Source organism: Charadrius vociferus, unplaced genomic scaffold (assembly GCF_000708025.1).
Source record: "Charadrius vociferus isolate BGI_N301 unplaced genomic scaffold, ASM70802v2 scaffold399, whole genome shotgun sequence".
Taxonomy (NCBI): Eukaryota; Metazoa; Chordata; class Aves; order Charadriiformes; family Charadriidae; genus Charadrius; species Charadrius vociferus.
Window position 1 is genome coordinate 626 of NW_009653080.1, and position 7,907 is coordinate 8,532.

Below are 7,907 nucleotides of genomic sequence, written 5' to 3' on the forward strand. Positions count from 1 at the left end.
GAACAGAGGACTGGCACAGAGGCTGTTGTCTCCCACCCAGGGTTACAGAGACATCACCCTGCCTCTGTGCTGCTCCGATCACAACAGTCCAGAGCTGCTCAACGAACATACGAGACTGTAAGGAGCTGTTCTTGGGGGACCCAGGAGCAGGGCTGAAGCTTTCCCCCTTACAGGCCTGGGAGCTGGCAGAGATGCTTTGTTTAGGGGACACAGAGGTGTTGCCATAGGTTTTGTGGAACTGGGGCGGCTGTTGGCGCTGGGAGAAGAAGCAGGGGCAGCACTCCGCCTGCCAGGGTGGCTTTTACAGCCAGCAGCAGAGCTGCCTGCCAAGCAGCTGATCTGTGCTTGCATCCTCCCAGCTGGGAGCTGCATTGCTGTGGGAAGCTGGGCTGTTTTGGAGCAGCAGAGTCACAGGCACCACGGAGCCCGGCTAAAGCAAAAACCCTGTCTGCGTTGGCCGGGAATCGAACCCGGGTCAACTGCTTGGAAGGCAGCTATGCTCACCACTATACCACCAACGCACCTGCTGCACAGCTGTGTGCTGCTCCTCTGGTTCCCACGCTGGCTGCCTCCTGGCCACCCCCAGTGTACACTCTATCATAAACTGCTACAAAGCATATGTGTTTCTCTTGGCTAGGAAACCTCAAGCTGTGCTAGCCACTGGCAAACCGGGACTGAGCTCCAGGCACGGACTCTGCACAGACCTACGGTATGGCCTGGTCCCCCTCAAGGGACCTGGTGGTGTGCATGTCGGAGGGAAGGGGTGTGTGCATCCAGCGCTGATCTCCGGTCCTGAGCAGTCAGAGAGGAATCATAGAATGGTTTGGGTTGGAAGGGACCTTGAAGATCATCTAATTCCAACCCCCCCTGCCCTGGGCAGGGACACCTCCCACCAGCCCAGGTTGCTCAAAACCCCACCCAAACCTGACCTTGGACACCTCCAGGGATGGGGCAGCCACAGCTTCTCTGGGCAACCTGGCCAGTGTCTCACCACCCTCACAGTGAAAAATTTCTTCCTAATATCTAATCTAAATCTCCCCTCTTCCAGTTTGTAGCCATTACTCCTCATCCTATCACTACATGCCCTTGTAAGAAGTCCCTCTCCAGCTTTCTTGTAGGCCCCCTTCACATATTGGAAGGCCACTATAAGGTCTCCCCAGAGCCTTCTCTTCTCCAGGCTGAACACCCCCAACTGTCTCAGCTTGTCCTCACAGCAGAGGTGCTCCAGCCCTTGGATCATCTTTGTGGCCCTCCTCTGGACCCGCTCCAGCAGGTCCATGCCTACAGTATTCCGGGTGGGGTCTCACCAGAGCAGAGTAGAGGGGCAGAATCACCTCCCTCGACCTGCTGGCCATGCTTCTTTTGATGCGGCCCAGGATACAGGTGGCTTTCTGGGTTGAGAGCACACATTGCTGGCTCATGTTGAGCTTCTCATCCACCAACACCCCCAAAGGAAGAAAAGGATGGGCCTGTCTGTCTTGTTCATGCTTGTGTGAGTGCTGGTGGTGCTTCTGTGGGTGCTGGTAATGCTGCTGCTCTTCATCTTCATCACATCATACATGTGCCAGCTGTGCATGTACTATGGAAGTGGATGCACCTTTCTGTGTAGTACCTGCAGGAGTGTAAGCACAGACAAACACCCACCCAGCTGCTCACTCCTTTCCCCACCTTCAGTGGGATGCAGAGCACAGAAAATAGGATGAGAAAGCTTCCATGTCAAGATCAACACAGGAACATGGCTTAGCAAAAACTGTTGCGTGGAAAACAGACTCAATTTAAGGGAAATTAATTTATTGCCCTCTGAAATAGATTCACAGAGAAACAAAAAGACAAACATAAAACTGCAACTTTTCTCCCTCTTACACAGTCTCAACTTCACTCCACTCCAGACCCCTCTACCCACCCATGCAACACAGGAGGGAGGCATTTTCCCTCTGGTCTTTCTGACCCTTTTTTTTTTTTCTTCCTTCTCTGGCTGTCTGGCATTTTCTGCACTTTCTCTATTATGTTTTCATAGAGGCCACAAACTTTGCTGATGGTTCAGCTGTGTCCTGTAGTGGGTCTGCTGTGGAGATGGAACCAGCTGTGTCCAGCACAGGGCAGCCCCTTGTCACTTCTCACACAGGCCACCCTGCAGCACCCCCTAACCCCCACACTACCAAACTCTTGCCATATGTAGCCAGTACGGTGCCCATTGGGAATTCCTGCTCAGCCCTGCTCCGAGCTGGACCTGTGAGTGGGCACGGCAGCAAACAGATTGGGATGGAGAAAACACGTGGTCAAGTTGATTGCATTGGTCTTTCCCAAACGAGCACCAGCCTTGTCCTCCTCCCCACCTGCAGGTTCCTGGAGGTTCCTGCTTGTGTCTGGGAAGTTGGGACTGAGCTGCCTGTTGGGAAGAGAGAATCACCTGTGTCCCCAAGACACACACTGCCTCATGGGAGGAGCTCTGCCTGCTGCTCCACACCCACCCATCTGCCTTGCTGAGGTGCGCTTTGGGAGTGTTGGCTCCTAAGAAGACAAAGGAGAAAGAAGGTGGTAGTGGCAGAGGGTGCAGGATGGTCACAGCCATGGGTGCCTAGAGAGTGGGAGCACAGCGGTGCAGGTTAAAACTTCCTGAAGGAGGCGAGGGAAAGGCAGTGGCTGTCAGGAGCAGGGGAAGAAAAAAAACTATTAGCAGAGGATGGTTTCGATCTACCAGCACACTTCTGCTGCACGACTCTGCTCCCCTTAACACTTTAGCTGGCACCTCCCACAGCCCTGCATGATGCTCCTGGCCATTGCCAGCACCAGCACTGGTGGCCAGGTCTCCTTCCCTTCCTCCCGCCTGTGCTCTGCACATACTTTCCCTAAACAGGTTGAGTTCTCTGCAAGTAATTTTGGATTGCTTTTGAAGTGAGACTCTTATTTGATTTGGTCCCCCTCTGGACCCACTTCTGGGTTCGGTGTGGTTTGTCGTCCCACTTTTGAGATGGTTGGGTCCCCTTCTAAGATCAGTTTGTCCTACTCTCTGGGATAGTTTGCATCTAGCATTGGTTTAATGCTCTTGGTACCATATAAGTGCATACAAGTGATCTATCATAAGTATATCTGATGTTATATTATTGATAAGTTCGCTTTACTAGGAAGAAGTTTGTAGTAACCTGTAATATTATATACATATATGTTGCTGCTATTATTGAGTGCTGCTATTATTGTCACTGTTACTAATTGTTGCTACTGTTATTGATCGCTGCTATACTATTGATTCATGATAAAAATTTGTAATAGCTTGATATAGATATTTGCTTATTAATCATAGGTATACTTGCTAGTGGTGATTTTTTGGTATTTGTGGTAATCTGTAATCTCTCCATCATCTTTGATAGGTCCTGGAGAACAGGTGAGGTGCCTGAGGACTGGAGGAGAGCCAATGTCACTCCAGTCTTCAAAAAGGGCAAGAAGGATGACCCGGTCAGCCTCACCTTCATCCCTGGGAAGATGATGGAACAGCTTGTTCTGGGCACCATCTCAAAGCATCTGGAAGAAAAGAAGGTTATTAGAAGTAGTCAACATGGATTCACTAAGGGGAAGTCATGTCTGACTAATCTGATAGCCTTCTACAATGGCATGACTGGATTGGGTGGATGACAGAAGGGCAGTGGATGTTGTCTACCTTGACTTCGGCAAGGCTTTCGACACTGTCTCCCACATCATCCTCGCAGGCAAGCTTAGGAAGTGTGGGTGAGATGAATGGACAGTGAGGTGGATTGAGAACTGGCTGACAGAGCTCAGAGGGTTGTGGTTCGTGGCACAGAGTCTAGTTGGAGGTCAGTAACGAGTGGTGTCCCTCAGGAGTCAGTACTGGGTCCAGTCCTGTTCAATATATTCATCAATGACCTGGATGAAGGGATAGAGTGTACCATCAGCAAGTTTGCTGATGACACAAACCTGGGAGGAGTGGCTGACATGCCAGAAGGCTGTGCTGCCATACAGCGTGACCTGGACAGGCTGGAGAGTTGGGCAGAGAGAAACCTTATGAAATTCAACAAAGGCAAGTGTAGGGTACTGCATCTGGGGAGGAATAACCCCATGCACCAGTACAGGTTGGGGGCTGACCTGCTGGAGAGCAGCTCTGTGGAAAGGGACCTGGGTGTCCTGGTGGACAACAGGATGACCATGAGCCAGCAGTGTGCCCTGGTGGCCAAGAAGGCCAATGGCATGCTGGGGTGCATCAAGAAGAATGTGGCCAGCAGTTTGAGGGAGGTCATCCTCCTGCTCTACTCTGCCCTGGTGAGGCCACATCTGGAGCACTGTGTCCAGTTCTGTGTTCCCCAGTTCAAGAAGGACAGGGAACTGCTGGAGAGGGTCAAGCAAATGGCTGCAAAGATTTTTGGGGGATTGGAACATCTCTCTCATGAGGAAAGGCTCAGGGATTTGGGTCTTTTTAGTCTGGAGAGAGAAGACTGAAGGGGAATTTTATTAATGCTTATAAATACTTAAAGGGAGGGTGCCAGGGGAATGGGAACAGTCTTTTTTCAGTGGTGCCCAGTGACAGGACAAGAGGTAATGGGCACAAACTTGAATATAGGAAGCTCCATCTTAACATAAGGAGGAACTTCTTTGCTGTGAGGGTGGCGGAGCACTGGCACAGGCTGCCCAGAGAGGTGGGGGAGTCTCCCACTCTGGAGCCATTCCAAACCCGCCTGGACGCCGTCCTGTGCCACTGCTGGAGGTGCCCCTGCTCTGGCAGGGGGTGGGACTGGGTGAGCACCAGAGGGCCCTTCCAACCCTCACCAGTCTGGGATTCTGTGATGCTGTAATAAAGTAGAGAAATTTTGAGGATAAAGCCTTCATGTTCTTGTATATCACTGAATCCTACAAACACACAGTCACAATCTGTACACAACCACAGGCCTGGTAAACCTTTAGGTCGTGATGGTATAGACAGCTCAGTGACACCTACAGCTTTGGGCAGCTAAACTGCACCCGGAACTGCACCATATTAGAAGATCTTTATTCTACATGCTGTGAATTCAGGCACTGAAGTCTCTGTAGGATCTGGCTTCATCCCGTCTTTGTTCCACCTCCTTATCTCCTTTATTAGATACAAGAAAAGAAGCAATAGCAATTGTTGGAGCTTCTACTGGGCTTGAGTCCCAGCACCCATCCTGCTTCTGCCCCATGCACAACATCTGTGCACAGCTTATAAAAGAGATTGCCATTGTTGGTTGAATACCATCATTCTGGCCTATACTGCCTCCCTCAAAATGGCATGACAAGCACACATGAAGCCCTTGTGTTCTATCTGCAACTCAGATAATATGATTGCATTTTTAGAGACTTTGTTTTCCAGCTCAGTGCTGAAACTACTGGGCCACAGAACTCTTAGAATTATCTGAATAACTGGGCCACCGAACTATTAGAATTATCTAAAAACAGGAGAGCAGTGTCTAACATGGCAAAGGGAGAAAAAAAAATGAGTCAGTTCTGTAGTCATCTATCCAGAGACAGGATCCTTCAGGGAATGGTCTGAAGGCTTGCTGACAAGGTCTCAAAGGTCTCTGTGTAGAATTATGCTCCCGTATACAACAAGCAGTCACAGCCTGCTCTAAACTGTCAGAGATTCACTGAAGCCTGTGGAACCATGACTACTTAAAGACACTTCTGATTTCTTCTCCATATATGACTTCAACAATAAAAAGGAAACACAAAAATCTGGAGAAGCCTCATAAGATGGGACCAGTGTGTAGCTGATTCTCTTATATTCATGTGATGAGGCTCAAATTTTGGTCTCCTTCAGCCTTGCCTGTGAACTTCCTCAAGTCCCAGTCTTGTAAGTTCTTGAACCCAATGTCGGGATATTCTTTTTGAGATATTTGTTGCACATGTTCATACCTTGCATAAATTATGAGACAGTTTGGATTGGTGGTTATTTTTACAGAAATATGCTAAATCCTCTTTCATGATTTTTTATACGTATTTTTTTAATGCATAAATCACATTTTGATAAATAAGCTTATATTACGTTTATATTTGGGGAAAACAGTGAACTGCAAAGAGAAATAATGTTAATGTTAATATGGTGGTGATTTAAAACAGGTTTCAAAAGCCAACAGTAATTATTTTTATGGTGATTTTAGTGTCAAATACATTCCTCCAGAAATTTTGGAAGTTACAGGGTCCTGATGCTGCACTGATCACTCCTGATTTTCTGCATATAAATTGATCGCAGTAAAATGGTTGCAACTGCTATGACAGCTGTTGTTCTTGAACCCTTTCTAGTGGCAATTCATTTGATCTGAAAAGTGTCATTGTCTAAATTTTAGCTGATCATCTGGAAATGGTACTCTACAATTGGTGAGGAGAAAAGTGTATTAAATGTATCCAAAATTAGGCGTCAAAGATGAACCTTAAGTCTGATATGCTTTTTAGATCCAAGTCTGCAAACTGATGAGAGATTTTAACTGAAATTGTTTCAATGATATTGGAGGTTGCTTTTTTTCATACGCAAAACATTTTCCAGCAAAATTGTTTTCACCCTCATGAACTCACAAGGATCATAATGACAATTCTCATTTTTAAAAATCATAAGACAAAACCCCCTAGTATTTTAAAAATCTAAATATATTTATTTTAAATATATTTATTTTATTATAGTATGAATATCTCGACAAGTTAATACAAGTAATGAAATAAATATGTATGACATTAATTTTCACCTATATTTTGCCTTTACATAGCATGTGAAAACAACTCTAATTTTCTTTTTTTTTTTTTTTTCACAGAACTAAAATGAAGCGGTTAAAATTGGCCTAACAGAAATATCTTATGCACTTCTTTAGGGTCATAGGATAATTCAGGTTGGAAGAGACCTCAGGAGGTCTCTAGTACAACCTCCTGCTCAAAGTAGAATCACCTCTGAGGCCCGAGGAGAATCAGCTCTGAGGTCAGACCAGGTGGCACAGAGCCTTATCCTGTCATGTCTTGAAAATCTCACAGGGTTTTTCAAGAAGAGCTTCTCCTCAGCCCATCAGTCCCAGGCTCATATTGCTGCAAGGTCTTCTTCCTTCCTAGTGGTGGAACTTTGCATTTGTCTTTCTTGAATTTAATGAGTTTCCTCCAGGCCCATTCTTCTGGCACGTCCAGGTCCCTCTGGATGGCATCCCTGCCCATGAGCATATCAAATGGTGCCCTGGAAGTAGAGTCATCTGCAGATTTGACAAGAGTGTACCTTGTTGCTGAAGACTGAGACAGAGAAGGAGTAAGTATCTCTACTTCACCCGTGTCTGCTGCTACTTACTCACCTGCGTCATTCAGCAACAGGGACCCGTTTTCCTTGTTCAACCTTTGACTACTAATGTAGCAGCAGAAGCTCTTCTTGTTGCCCTTGATGTCCTTTGCTGGTCTGAACTGTAGCTGAGCTTTGGCTTTCCTAACCCAATGCCTATATCCCCAGAACGTGCTTCTAAATCCCTGCCTTGTAGTTTCTAAATCCCTGCTTTGTTTCCATCTCCTGTATGCTGCCTTTTTGCACTGGAGCTCCATTATGTGTTCCCTGTTTAGCCAAGCCCAGTTCCTGAACATATTGAAGTCTGTTGTCCTGAGTCTGTACTATGCTGTTGCTTTTTATTCCCTCCCAGGATCTTGAACTCCACTGTTTCACGGTTCCTTAGAGCCAGTGTTTCCTCTACGTTACAAAAACGTAATGAAGTCATTCACACTTTATAGTCTCTTACTTAAAAATGTCACTTACGAAAAGGTGCATTTGGTTTAAACAATATCCTGGAGATCTGGGGGCAGGTGGTGTGTGGGTGGTGGTTCTTTTTTCTTACAGCTAGAAATTATACTACTTAGGAATGTTAAAAAGTTAGACTGCAAGACATATGCCTAAAAATTGCAGTGGATTACTGATAAAAAGGAGGGAA

General features: G+C 46.8%; 1 non-coding gene across 1 annotated transcript; it reads right to left on the reverse strand.

Moving 5' to 3' along the window:
- Positions 1 to 449: 449 nt before the first annotated feature.
- TRNAG-UCC lies at positions 450 to 521 on the reverse strand. The gene has a single exon. It is a non-coding gene; the product is annotated as a tRNA-Gly (tRNA).
- Positions 522 to 7,907: the final 7,386 nt, after the last annotated feature.